At 40.8% G+C, this 14,776-nt stretch overlaps 1 long non-coding RNA gene across 1 annotated transcript; it reads right to left on the bottom strand.

Moving 5' to 3' along the window:
* Positions 1-3,391: 3,391 nt before the first annotated feature.
* On the bottom strand, positions 3,392-3,954 carry LOC119781974. The gene is made up of 3 exons (XR_005280622.1): positions 3,894-3,954; positions 3,688-3,804; positions 3,392-3,528 (listed from the first exon to the last, which is right to left on the bottom strand). It is a non-coding gene; the product is annotated as an uncharacterized LOC119781974 (long non-coding RNA).
* Positions 3,955-14,776: the final 10,822 nt, after the last annotated feature.

Here is a 14,776-nt window from a genome sequence, read left to right on the forward strand (position 1 = left end):
GGTGGAGGTGGAAGCAGGCTGGGTGGAGGTGGAAGCATGCTGGGTGGAGGTGGAAGCATGCTGGGTGGATGTGGAAGCAGGCTGAGTGGAGGTGGAAGCAGGCTGGGTGGAGGTGGAAGCAGGCTGGGTGGAGGTGGAAGCATGCTGGGTGGAGGTGGAAGCATGCTGGGTGGATGTGGAAGCAGGCTGAGTGGAGGTGGAAGCAGGCTGGGTGGAGGTGGAAGCAGGCTGGGTGGAGGTGGAAGCATGCTGGGTGGATGTGGAAGCATGCTGGGTGGATGTGGAAGCAGGCTGAGTGGAGGTGGAAGCAGGCTGGGTGGAGGTGGAAGCAGGCTGAGTGGATGTGGAAGCAGGCTGAGTGGAGGTGGAAGCAGGCTGGGTGGAGGTGGAAGCAGGCTGGGTGGAGGTGGAAGCATGCTGGGTGGATGTGGAAGCATGCTGGGTGAAGTTTTCGAGTTGTGAGGTCGCAGAGAGAAGGACATCATCTTGAAGTCCTGGTACCATTAAGTCCAAATCATCCTCATCCATGAAGCCTTCATCTTCCTCCCCTTCAGTTGGATCCACTTCTTCTAGAAGCCCATCAGTCTCCTCTGAGTCAGGCTGTGGTTTTAGAGGCTTGCCCGTTTGACTTAACAGGTAGTCAACACCCAGCAGCTCACCTGTGGGAAATTAATGAACACAGATAGCAAAACCCTTATTCACTCTTTAAACATATTAGTGACTTAGTGATACAATAGTTTAACTGTTTTTTTCCTTTGCATATATCAAATTAAAATACCTGTGTATTTTGATGGAGGTGTGAAGTTTGGAACGTACTCTCTTCCAAGTACCTTCAGGCTGTTCTTATTAATGCACTGTGTCATGTCTCCAGCATATGTGAGAAGACACAATGGCTTGCTGCTCACTGCTGCAGTGCCCCGATCCTGATTCCACCTGTTAAGGCCTTCCAGAATATACAGCTGGAAATTCAGCAGATTTGCGCTCGTTCCTGAAAAAAAACAAAAAAAACAAAAATCAAGATATTTGTGGATTTAAAATATGGCTAGTTAATTCAGTTTCGATAGCAAATACAGTTCAGCTGTGTAACTGTGGTGAGGAGGACTTACCAGGAATAAACCTGTTCAAATGGCAATGGAAAGACTCCAGAGATGTTGATCCTCTGGCACAGCGGTAGCTGGTGAGCTTGATGCCATTTTTGTTCATACTTCCTACTTCAGTGTACAACTGAATCCCTGGAACATCTTGGATGCATTTTATGTGTCGTTTTTGCACACGCCAGATGTGATCCATCCTCACTTCATCCAGCAGAGGGACGCCCATCAAGTCTCTCCCTTTTGGACCCCTCAGCTCCTCCAGTAGTCGTTCTATATGTAGAAGTGTTGCTTCCTCTCCCCGAGTCCTCCTACGGCAGTAAGTACTCAGCTCGTTTTTGGTTATTTGGCTGTCCACCATGCTGCTGGTTATACCAGGTCTCTGTTCTTGTTGGAGCTGCTTTGTTTTTGCTCTCCGGAGGAGGTCAAGATCCCCTGCATCCCACTCAAAGATGCACGAGGACAGGGCTCTCATGAAAGCAGGATAAAGGGGATGAGCATCTGTAGTACATCCCACAGCCAGACGCCGCATGAAATGCCAAATATCAAGTCGAATGTGGAGATCTGGCCACTCTCCAAACCTTGCCTGCAGCTTGCTCAACCCATCAGTCACACAGCAGCCACAGTCAACATATAGGACCTTAGGAGGTGCAACCCCAGCCTGGCGGTACCGCTCCATCAGGCCAGCAGCCATCCTGTCAAGACCTGGACCCTCCTGCACAGTTACCACACTATTTAAGATCTGGCCCAGCTCATTGCCCACAGAAGACACCCACAGAGCCGTTCCTTTGCTGTGTCCTGCCAGCTTCTTTGTGATCTACAATTAAAAATGTGATGTTAAATCTCATTACAAGGGAGTTTATCAAGGAGAATAGAATAATAGTAGTAATGCTGGTAATAATAATAAATGCTATTTTCATTATATTATTACTAACCTTTTTGGTGGAATCCATCTTTAATATGGTGCCTACTGTGGATGTGATGCTGGCTTTGATGTGGTCAATGCGTGACAGGATGTCTCTGCCATACACAGACAGCAACCAGCGATCAGTGGGGACATCAGCGGGCTCTGGGGGCTCCTGGCACACAACTGGGAACAGGCTTGGCCGATTAACAAAGTTAGAGCACTCTTCAAAATAATGCCCCAACCTATCCAGCCATTCCTCCCCATGATTTTCTTTTAGTTGTTTCAGCAGCCGTGCAGAGCTGTTCCCCTGAGTCCTATCCCGCATCAGGCGAATGACACGTATGTCACAGGCATACCTGGAATTTAGATTAATAAAGCATTTAGTTTGTAGTAACATTTACAGATCTTTTTATTTTGTACTAAGTGCAAAACTACTTTATTTATGCCTGAGAGGAATTTACAAACTCCAGTATCTTATGCCTGAAGTTACCATTTTACAAAATGTTTTACTTACTTCTGGGTCAGGATGAGCCGAAACAGCTTTTGGTGTGGCAAGTCCAGCTGTTCCCGGATGGTCTGGGACGTTGATATGTATGTGAGATTGCACCCACTGCACCTGAGTGTCTCTGTCACAAGCAGGTAAAACCTATCAATATCCAGGACCTTCCGAGCCCTTTTGTGGATACCAGCACCTGTAAGATGCTTCCCACAACCTCGGCAGAACACCCGGACCTTCCACTGATGGTACGGCATCCACACCATAAGCCGATGGGAAAAAAAACGATCAGGTGTTGGTATCTGGTGGTAGATCAGGGCTGGCACAGGAGGGTTATACCAGAGCTTCAAATCTGGTCGCAGTTTTCCAGAGCGAAAGAGGGTATTAGAAATCCATCTTTGATCTTGCACAGGTATGGTTTTCCTCATCTCACTTGGAAACCAGAAATTAGCTGCATCCCCAGCTGCTCCTGACTGTAGCAGGGACATTCCAGACTCCCCCTGAAAACAACACAAGAGATTTGGAAATCTGCATAAATATATCTTAATAATTGGACCTATGATTCCATTACTTTCATGAAGAAAAACTCTTGTATTTACAGATGAAACTGTCTCGCAGGTGTGTGCTGGGATCCCGGAGGATGAAGCGATGCTAGGGCTCCTCACAGCAGATAAAGAAGATGGAGAGGGACTAGGGCTTATTTCAGAGGATGGAGACAGGATAGGCGTCCTCACGGAGGATGGAGAAGGGCTAGAGGTCCTCACAGAAGACGGAGTCGGGGTAGAGGTCCTCACAGAGGACTGAGACGGGGTAGAGGTCCTCACAGAAGACGGAGATGGGGTAGAGGTCCTCACAGAGGACTGAGATGGAGTCGGGGTCCTCACAGAAGACGGAGACGGGGTAGAGGTCCTCACAGAGGACGGAGACGGGTTAGAGGTCCTCACAGAGGACTGAGACGGGGTAGGTTTTTTCCGGGCCACCAAGTTGGGCTTCAGTGAATCCGACAGAGACCCACCAAAACGGGATTTAGTGAACTGAAATAATAAATGTAAACTAATGTAAAATAAATCTAATATGAATCGCAGCATCTAAATACACACAAAAACATGTTGCTTGAAAGCTGTTATTATGGTTTGTTGCACAAGGCAAATGTAATACTATGAAGTATTAAGCAGAGGAACAAAAACATTTACCATGGACAAAGACAGAGGGACCCTCAAGAAAGACCGTGCGGCTGGAGCTGTATCAGCAGAAGTAGATGGTGCAGCCATAGAGTGCTGGGTCACAGGAGGAGGATGCTGCAGAGCAGGCTAAAAAAAGATATATATTCTAGGTATAAAAAGATCATTCACCAGAATTGTAAAAGACAAGACATAGCTGTTATTTTAAACCAGTTTACCTTAGCAGAGTGAAAGCTGCAATTACACGACACAGACCCTCCAAAAAGGGTGGTCTGACCTTGGGCTTTGAATGGGGCATTTTTCTATCTGAAACATTACAGCATCATCCTATTAATGACAATTACTCATGCGTCTTTTTTTTATTAATTAATTAATTTATTTTATACAGTGGCTTCACTTCACCTTCTGATAAAGATCATGCCATTTCTTCTGCCTTGGGGCTGGTCTATTTCCAGCATCTGAAGGCCAAACCCCACTGCTGGCAAATGCCCTGAGCCTTGCCATCCACTCCCCATCTCCCATCCCTTTATGGCTCTTTGGCTTGGTGCTCATCTGAAGACAATATAAAAAAAAAGAGAAGAATCAAACATAATACAGTATTAATGCACTTTATACAGCTAACAATTGGTATGACATGAAAGGATTTAAAGATTTTTACTGACATTTTAAATTAAAAAGTTACTATATTGTAAACCTTAACCTTTTAAAACTGTGTCAGTTTGCTAACAGAACATGACATCATAATACCATTAATTTACTTAATCTATGGTATATTATATTTAGCTAATGAGTAATAAAGAGGGAAAATGTGACATCATAATACCATTAATTTATTTAATCCTCAGTATATTATATTTATCTCATGTGTAATAAAGAGGGAAAATGTGACATCATAATAAAGAGGGAAAATGTGACATCATAATACCATTAATTTACTTAATCTGTGTTATGTTATTCGTAGCTAATGTGAAATAAAGAGGGAATAACGTTGTTTGAATGGAAGGAAACAATAAATGATATAAATGTATACTTACTGTAAGGTTCTTTTTTTCTTGATGAGAAAAGTTGGCCACCGAGAGCTAAATTTTCCAAGATCGGCAACCTTTTTTCTCTCTCTTTTTTAATTTTCTAAGATACGAAAATCAGAAAGTTTTTTTTCTCTCTCTATATATTTTTTTCTACAAGTTATGCTTCACGTTGATTGGCCGACTTCCATTGTGAGCTCAGACATTGATTGGCTCTTAAATCGTGACGGTGATTGGCCGAGGTCCATTGTGAGCTTGGATGTTGATAGGCTCAAGCAGAGTGACGGTGATTGGCCTGTATCCATTGTAAGCTCGGACGTTGATTGGTTCCGGATATCGTGGCGGTGATTGGCGGAGTTCCATTGTGAGCTCGGCCGCCGATAGGCTCGGTCCATTGTGAGCTGGTGCGCCATTGGTCAATCGTCCAATGTGAGAATGGAGAGGGGCGAAGCTCGTTGGATGAGAAATGCAGACTAACGCGAGCGAGGTAGCGCCATAAACTCGCAACCCGTGACACCCCTTCCAGTCTGCTACTCGACCTATGTAATTCTGACTCATGGGACGCCGAAATGGAGTCAGACTGCCACCTAGTGGCTATAGTAGTCACATGTTTTTCACACAATACGTGAAACACGCGGAGCGTGAGTGAAGTGTCCATTTCCAATCAGCGCCCACTGTAATGTATTTAAGCAGCATAGAGGTCCACCGGCTCACACTACAAATCAGATGCAAATCAAACAGCCAAGCCTTGTGGTCTGTTAGAGTCTTTTGTTGTGCATGGGCTGTGTTCTTTCACATCATAATGGAAGTAATTTCATGTAATTTCTTTGGATTGAATTCCATTACTGAATTGTAAATGCTTGGAAGCTGAAACAGCAATCATCCCCCTTTGTTCAGTTATGGCTTTTCTCTTTTCACAAAGATAGCTTCTTTCAAGCCACACCTCTTCAAAGGTGTCTCCTTTGTTCTTGAACTTGAAGCTTAAAGCTGAATCTTAACCAATGCTGCTGGTTGTCTTATGCTGTGCCGTGTGTTTGTGTTGTTGTTGCTTGGTTTCTCCAATATGGGAGGCTATACAGTCCTCACCTCACTGGGTCGAAAGCTCTCTTTTTTTTTAATCATTCTCAAACCAATGTCTATTGATTGAAGGTATTGTCATGATTTTTCTAAGGCTCGGACCCACATGCAGTCAAGCCAAACAGAGAGACACAGTATAAAGTTCAACGGGTTTTATTGCAGGTAGTTTGAGTTCAATGCAGAGTTCCTCCGAACTCTGTTCAGCCGGAAACTGGAAGACGAGGGGAAGACAGCCTGTTAGATTCAAGCTCAGTGGGAAATTGGAGTTGTTAATCTTGAAGGAGATGATTTGTTGCCACTCACGTTTCCAGAGAAGAAGAGACACTTAGACTTCAGTCTGTGTGTTGGTCTTCCAGAGTTTGTTTGATTCGGTGGAGGGCGGAACAGGGTTTACCCAGAACTCAGACGGAGTGGAATGATGCAGCCGCTGGTTGCAACTCAGTTTTCCTGTGGTACTTGAACGGGTCGTGGTGAAGATGATTTCCTTACTCAGTGAGTGATCTCAGCGTGCTCAAAGGTGGCTGGATCCAAACCTCCTGTTTGGAATCTGTCGCTAAGTGTAATACTCAGTTGATCCTACTTGGGAGAAGGCGGGGCAGAAAGGTCCAGTTGTAAGAAGGCTTCCTGTTGAAAGGCAAAGAACAAACAAAGTTGAGTCTCAGGGAGAAACAAGCGCTCAGTAAAACTCATTATGATCTCAGCTTGGCTAGAGGACAAAAACTCAAAATGCAAAGACTCTGATTAGACTCAGAATAAACAAGGCTTGGCTAGAGTAGCCTACCCCAAACTGGCAATAAACTCTGGCGTCGAAGTAGTGGCAACCAGCAGCTTAAGAGCAGTAAGAGCGTTTGCAGGTGTGTGAGGAGGCGAACCGGAGCCAGGCGCCTCCTGGTGGAGGAAGGGAGAAACACAAAAGACAAGACAAACACAAAAACAGGGATCCTGGCAGGTATTCTATTTTCTGCATTATTTTATCTATTTGTATTGATAGCCAAACATTCCTTTGGTATAATGCTACCACAACCATTCCTGACCATAACATTGCGTTTTTTAATTGAATGGCTGCTGTGCCATGTGTTTGTGTAGTTGTTGTTTGGTTTCTTCAATATGGAAAGCTGTACAGTCCTCACTGCACGGGAACACATAAACCGACATTCATTTTTTCAAACTTTACTGTTTATATTGATGTCCTTTGTAAAATACCAACAGTTATTCCCATTAACTGTCCCACTATTGTTATTTTATTTATATTGAATAATCATATTTTCTGAGAGTTTTTTGTTTTCATTAGCTGCATGCCATGATCTTTAAAATTATCAGGAAGCAATGCTTGACATACATGACTTTGTCTAATGAATCTATGTAATACATGAATTAAATTATTTCAGTTATTTATATGAATTACATTTTCAATGTATTAAGGAATCTTCAAAAAAAATGGCATTATTTCATGGCAAAGAAATTCTATAATATGCTGTTGTAAGATTAATACTTTATATGAAGACAGAAACCTGTTTGACATCTTTGGTAGTGAAATGAAAACATTGTGCTTAAACAATGTTGTTAAGGCATAATGGCTCTCACTAGAGAGAATAATCGATGCCTTGGGGTGACATCTTGGTTGTGGATGGACATGAGAACGTAGCTGTCGAATGAGAAAGAAACAGCTCTCTTTAATAAGGGCCTTCAGCTGGACTCTTACAGTGATGGAAAACAACCTTCTATTGCTGCCTGACAGCTTCCAGCAATCACTGAAGGAGGCTTAGCTTCATTGCACTTGGAAGTGATCTGCCCATTTTGAAAAGAAATAATTTTTAGGGTTTATATGGTAGATTTTTTATTTTATTTCTCTCCTTTCGAAATCTGTGTGGAGTGTTAACTCCTCTGTGGTGTCTGATAAAACAGAGCCATTTTGAAGAGAATCCTCAGACTCCTGAGTTATGTCTTTTCACTGTGGCTTAGCTGACAGGAGAACCAGATATGAGTTTAATCAGTGAATTGAATAGGCGTATCCAGCTTATCTTGAAAAGGTTCTCTCATGGTGTGAAGCTTTCTGTAGATGAGTGCTTCAGCTTAATGTTGATTACAAAGGAGGGATATTTCCACGCTTTTTTTTTTCTTTTTTGTTGTGGATTGTTATGTATTTATTCAGCTCCTGGGTCAGATTCATACTCTAAAATTTCTTCTGTTTGACTAATTAGGGCTGTGCTGGCTTATCTACACTATTCTGCTAGATACAGAAGATTGGGAAGCCAAGTTTCTCACTCAGTAAGCACCTTATTTTCCCTAGATATCAGTGCTGATATAACTGTACTGGTATTAACACTAAAGTAAGCTTTTATATTCTTAATTGCCTGCAAACAGCTTATTAGGCATCTTATCCAAATCTGTCAGATAAGCATAAATAACTGCTAAAAGATAACAAGCAGCCCTTTTTTGTATAAAGGTTAGAATTTAACTTGTGAAAAATATTTTAAACAATGGTTAGAAAAGAGAATATCGACATAAACCACACCATTTCTTAAGTCATTTTTCAATACTCCGTGACAGAGCAGGTCTCTAACATTAGAGAAGCAAATGGAGCAGTGGCGTTAGGTCAATGCCAGTAAGAGAGATTGTAAAATTTCTATGAAGAGGCTAAATGAAACTTGTGCCCTGCTTGCTGTGACAAGACAGCATTTACCATAGGACCACAATGGCTCTGTGGCATGAAGTCAACACAGTTAAGCTGGAGCACGGCGTGACGGATGGAGGGCAGTTGCACCTGTTCTCCCTGCAGTGAGCCATCCCACCCGACTCATTTGCTTGACCTTGACAACGAAGTCACTATGACTCAAAAGGTGTAAATGTAAGCACCCTCAGGAGACAACCTAACCATGGCGTTCACTAATCCACTCTGTAAGACGCTGAAGCTGCAGCCTACCGGCAGCCTGCTCATTAAATAGGGTTGCTTGTGTTGACAAGTTCTGCAGAATGTGAGCAAAGTATTACCTAACAGTGCAAAAATATTTTCGGCTGTTGAATAAACGGATGGAGCCTTTTTACTGTTTGTTTTTAGCTTGTAGTTTGTTGGAGCCGCTTTGTCTTCAGTGGTGTCATTGATGAAGAAAAGCAAACCTTGTGTTTGAATTGTACTGTTGCAAAGTGTACATTAGGTTTAAGAGTTTTTAAAAATATTTTCCTGCAAAATAAAAACAGAAAAAAAATTAACATCCACCTTCTTACTACTTTATGAAAACCATAACAAGAGGCAAAACAGATTATTTAAGTTGACCCCTTCCCTTCTTTCTCTTTGCCTGATGCACTTCAGATCTGAGAGGAGCGCCAGTTTTCAGCTGAAGCTACGTTACATAGCATCCAAAACCCCCCCTCAGGAAAAGCGTCCACTCACTTGTTGAACCAGACTGCATAAGTACATAAAGGCAGTTACCAGGTTTTTATGTTTTAAAAATGTTTTTTGTTTTCCTCTGCTTTTATTTTTTTTCTGTTTTATTTTCTAATTCATGTAAAGCACTTTGAATTGTCCATAGAAATAATCTTGCCCTGCCTTGCCTTACATTCTGCCTGCGATCCAGAAAGAGCTGAGCATAGTGACTTGCTTCTTGCCGATCAAACCAAGTTGAATGCAATGTTTTTCATCACAATACATCCGCTGAAGAAGATTAGGAAAATACCTAGTTTCCGCCTGTCTGATTGTTCTTGGCAAACCATGGAACAGCCAACGCCCAACTGCTGTTTGCCGAGGAGCCACTACGAAGCCTCCAAGCCGGGATCTTCTGGTTCGGCAGCTGTTTGGTGATTAATTCTGAACAATAAAATGCTCCTAAAATGACTAGTTTTGTTAGCCATTCATTAAGAGGGAGCCAATCCAAAAACATGGTAATTTCTTATCTCTATTAACTCAGAGCTTCTTACACTTTTTTATTACCCCAGGTCTTTCTTATACAGGAAGTTCCGAGGATGAAAAAACAACTGGAAAGAGTGTGGTTTGTTTGATAATTTAAATTTTTTTTGTTCAAATAATAATTAGTTTCATTCTAATAAAGAATAAATTTTTCAAATCATACATAACCAGCTATCTAAAATGTACCGTTTTCTATATCTCAGATGTTTTAGGTGTTTTTCTTAGAGTACAGCATTTTCATCACAAAACATCTGCTTTAGATCTGAACTGAAAATGTACAGAGCTGTGCAGAAGACCTCTGAGACCGGACCAGTGCAAATAGATTTGCTAAAGTCTTAATTTATTTTTTCAATTCTATAAATTTTGCTTCAAAAGTATCAGACTTTTCTGCAATGTGCTAAAATATCTGCTGAAGTGAAGCGTCCTAACATGGTAATGCACCATGTTCAACCAGGGGAAGGTCATTTTATGGTGATGTGCATTTCAAGTACACTGTGATCCTCAAATAACTCTCTCCTACAGCGGACGGTGACATTAGGGAGACGTAGGTATAAAGTAGTTACATAAATCAAAAATTGGGATATTAGGTTCTTCCGCAAACCCTACACTGATCAGTTTTATTTCTTTGTCTATATGATGTATTTGATCATCAAATGTGGGTAGAGTAGCCAAAAATGTACTTAAGTAGGGAAATACTTCAACATACACTGCCTGGCCAAAAAAAAGTCGCCACCAAAAAAAAGGTCACCCACTCTAATAGTTTGTTGGACCGCCTTTAGCTTTGATTACGGCACGCATTCGCTGTGGCATTGTTTCGTTAAGCTTCTGCAATGTCAAAAGATTTATTTCCATCCAGTGTTGCATTAATTTTTCACTAAGATCTTGCATTGATGATGGTAGAGTCTGACCGCTGCGCAAAGCCCTCTCTAGCACATCCCAAAGATTCTCCATGGGGTTGAGGTCTGGACTCTATGGTGGCCAATCCATGTGTGAAAATGATGAGTCATGCTCCCTGAACCAGTCTTTAACAATTTGAGCCCGATGAATCCTGGCATTGTCATCTTGGAATATGCCTGTGCCATCAGGGAAGAAAAAGTCCATTGATGGAATAACCTGGTCATTCAGGATATTCAGGTAGTCAGTTGACCTCATTCTTTGAGCACATACTGTTGCTGAACCTAGACCTGAGCAACTGCAGCAACCCCAGATCATAACCCCGCCCCCACAGGCTTGTACAGTAGTCACTAGGCATGGTGGGTGCATCACTTCACCTGCCTCTCTTCTTACCCTGATTGGCCCATCACTCTGGAACAATCTGGACTCATCAGACCACATGACCTTCTTCCATTGCTCCACAGTCCAATCTTTATGCTCCCTAACAAATTGAAGAATTTTTTCCAGTTAGCCTCACTGATTAGTGGTTTTACTAGGGCTACACAGCTGTTCAGTCCCAATCCCTTGAGTTTCCTTTGCATTGTGCATGTGAAAATGCTCTTACTTTCAGTATTAAACATAGCCCTGAGTTCCACTGTTGTTTTTCTTCCATTTGATCTCACCAAACGTTTAAGTGATCGCCAATCACCATCATTCAGGATTTTTTTCCAGCCACATTTCTTCCTTGAAGATGATGGGTCCCCACTATCCTTCCAGTATTTAATAATGCGTTGGACAGTTCTTAACCCAATTATAGTAGTTTCTGCAATCTCTTTAGATGTTTTCTCTGCTTGATGCATGCCAATGATTTGACCCTTCTCAAACAGACTAACATCTTTTCCACGACTACGGGATGTGTCTTTCCACATGGTTGTTTAGGAAATGAGAAGCAAGTCATTGAACCAGTTGGGGTTAAATAAGTTGTTGCCAGCTGAAAGATAATCGCCCATGCACTAATTATCCAATAGGAGGCTCATACCTATTTGCTTAGTTGAATCCAGGTGGCGACTTTTTTTTTTGGCCAGGCAGTGTATTTTACTTAAGTAAAAGTTGACAAATAGTTGTCTAAAGAATAACTTGAGAAAGAGTCAAATGGCATTCAGTACTTATGTGCAAATCTGGGATTTTAAAAACTGAAAATCATACAAATACTGTAAATAGAATTATTGCTAATTAAATTCATGCAGCTGAAAAACGTGTTTCCAAATCCATTTTCTCCAACATAAAACCTATACAGCAAATTATAACAGTAGGCACGGTATGCACATTATGAGCGTATAATCTTCCTCCAGTGATAAGTATAATTTTTTACTGCATATTTACTTGGTCTTCACTTTCGTTTACTCAGATAAAAAGAAAGCTTGTTTACAAAATATAATACTGATTTTAACAAAATCTGCATCTTATGAAGTTACTCATGGTGGGTATTAGTGAAACGTTTTACTCTACCTGGAGTAGTGATACTTAATGATGATATTATTCAAATAAAAATAAAAAGCGCATTTAAACAACTTCTAAAAGTAATTATTTTGTCAAATATTGCTTCAGGTATATGTACCTGACTAAATGGAACCGTTGCTAACCACCTCTGATGATTATTACACACGTCCCATGAGAAGTGGCTAGAGCAGCAAAAATTGGACTCAAGTAACAGCAGCCCTACTTAATTACATAAAATTAATGTATATAAACATATTTCTTCTCGAGTAATTATAAACAGTGGCCTTGCAAGAACAGACTTAAGAGGAAAAAAAAGTTATTCTAAGGCTACTCAAGTACTGAGTAACTAATCAGATTGTTTTTACCAAAATATTAATTTATTTACCAACTCTGGTGTTCTAAAGATAAAAACAAAGTAATTAAGACAAATGCAAAACAAAATGGAAAATAAATGCAAGGTCAGTAGTCTTTTAGTCCGTAGTATGCTGTATGTTAGAGTAAGGGGAACTACATCCACTGTCAGTTTATACTTTTCTACTACATATTACAATGACCTCCATATATAATAGACAGCAGTAGGATTAAGATGACAAGATAGTGTAAAAAAAACAACAACAGAAAAAGGAATTTAAATCAAATTTAAACTCTGTCTTTTTATCTGGTGCATTTTTGGTTAAAATGTTCTTTATTCAGTGAAGTTAGCCATTGTAGGTGGAGCAGTCAAAAAATTTACTCCAGCAAGAGTAGCGACACTTCATAAAATTATTACTCAAGTGAAAGTAGAAAGTATGATACATTAAGACTACTCCTAAAAATACCTTTGTGTCAAAAAGTGAAAAGTGAATGAAACTAAGTACATGTACCGGTAACTAGTAACTACCCTCCTCTAGCTCTGACATATTAATCTTTGCTGATCAGTTAAAAAAGCAATCTAATGTGCAAGGTTTCACTTTGAGCAAAAGCAGAGAAAATCGCTCTTTACAGATTATTTCTAAATAAAATGTGAAAAGTATGATACACCCTCTGCTGTGCAGTACTAAACCTCTCAGAAAATACACTAATGTTTGTTGACATTATTTACTATGCTTTCTAACCAAATGAACCGTGTTCTGAAAGTCCAGCTTGATCCAGTTCATGGACACTGCTCCATTTTGTTAATAACGGAGGACAACAAGACACCTAGATCTGCACAAAACCATTCCTACCCTAAAAGAAGGACCCTTCAGCCTCAGCATATATAATAACTGTCACTTGTGGTAAATCCTTGAAAAGAGAGAGGGGCAGGGTCTCAGCACAAGACTTGAAGCTGAAGCATGCAGTTAGAAATGCCATCATAATTCAATGCTGATAGAGTTGCTTAAAGAAGCATATTTACAACCTATGAATCAAAGAGAAGCTGTTTAGGAAATTAAATGTAAGAAGCACACACATATAATTACCTGTGCATATAAAGAATAAAAAATATTTCTTTACCTTATGGCCAGCTGAATCAGCCAAAGTCATTTCAATTTTTTTCTCTCTCTTAAAAGCAATAGAAGGGTCGAAATGTCAAGATCCATGTGTTTCAGGTTAATGAATTGAGCAAGGCAGGCATGCAGGCAGAATGTCTGTGGCAGACTGACAGGTAGCAGACAATTACGGATTTCCAGAAGGTGGAAATAGAAGATGGGCATTAATTAAGGAGCAAAAAATCAACAAGGCAAGAAAAAGATTTACTGCAATATAGCCACATGTCCCCAGTTATTTCTGGGACTGACTTGCATGGGGCATAAGTCTCTTGTAAGGCTCAATACTAGACTAGACGAATCATAGCGTGGGAGGTGGACCCATAATGCAACAGTGCTTTTCTATATCCATAACAGTTAAGATTGCAGCCCTATCGAAGCTATTTGTTTAAATAGTGCCCTTTATTATTTTCCAAAACATTTAGCAGCTTTTCTTTTTTTAAATCAATCTTTGTAAAAACAATGTTGAAATAACAATGTTTTACCTGATGCACCTTTCAAAAGGTGAGGAGAATGTAAAACAAACGTAATCAAAAGTACAAATGATAAAAAACAGGAAAGGGCAAGTAGTTGTCTGACTGAACGTTAGTCCTGCCTTTGAAATTAGGCACTACCTGCTGCTCTTTAGACTAATATGCTGTGTACATGATGTAAGTTAGTTTGCTCAATAATGAGGGGAGAATGGAGCATAAGGAGGGACGTATCAAGGGGGAGGGAATTCTGAGCTATTCTGCTAAGTCTGCTACAGTCTATAAAGTGGAATGTGATAAGCATAGGTGTAAATTTCAGTTAAGGACAACTCAAAAATGTGTATATATACTATACCCACTGTAAAACATGGTCGGAAATAATTGCCTTGTTTACTTTGCTTCGGCTACAGGCTTTCCACCTCTTGCTTTCATCACAGCTGTATGCACTTTCATCTGGTTTGGTCTGCCGCGGTTTCCGTAGACTCGTGAACGCGCTTTTAGGAAATCCTATACACTACTGTTTATGCTCTAAAAACATTCTAAATAACTTCGTTTCGAGTAAATTATGGACGCTACCCAATCAGGACACTTGGAATACATTGGACGAGCAGTATGGAGGAATATTGACACGTTTTTTGTGGACTTTTATGGACCTTTCTGCCTCGGGCGCCATAGACCTCCATTATTTGAATGTCAGCAGACAGCAAGAAGCCTCCCAGATCTCCAGATGCATTTGAGATATCAAAA

The sequence above is a fragment of the Cyprinodon tularosa genome, unplaced genomic scaffold (genome assembly GCF_016077235.1).
Source record: "Cyprinodon tularosa strain WSP-4 unplaced genomic scaffold, ASM1607723v1 ctg186, whole genome shotgun sequence".
Taxonomy (NCBI): domain Eukaryota; kingdom Metazoa; phylum Chordata; class Actinopteri; order Cyprinodontiformes; family Cyprinodontidae; genus Cyprinodon; species Cyprinodon tularosa.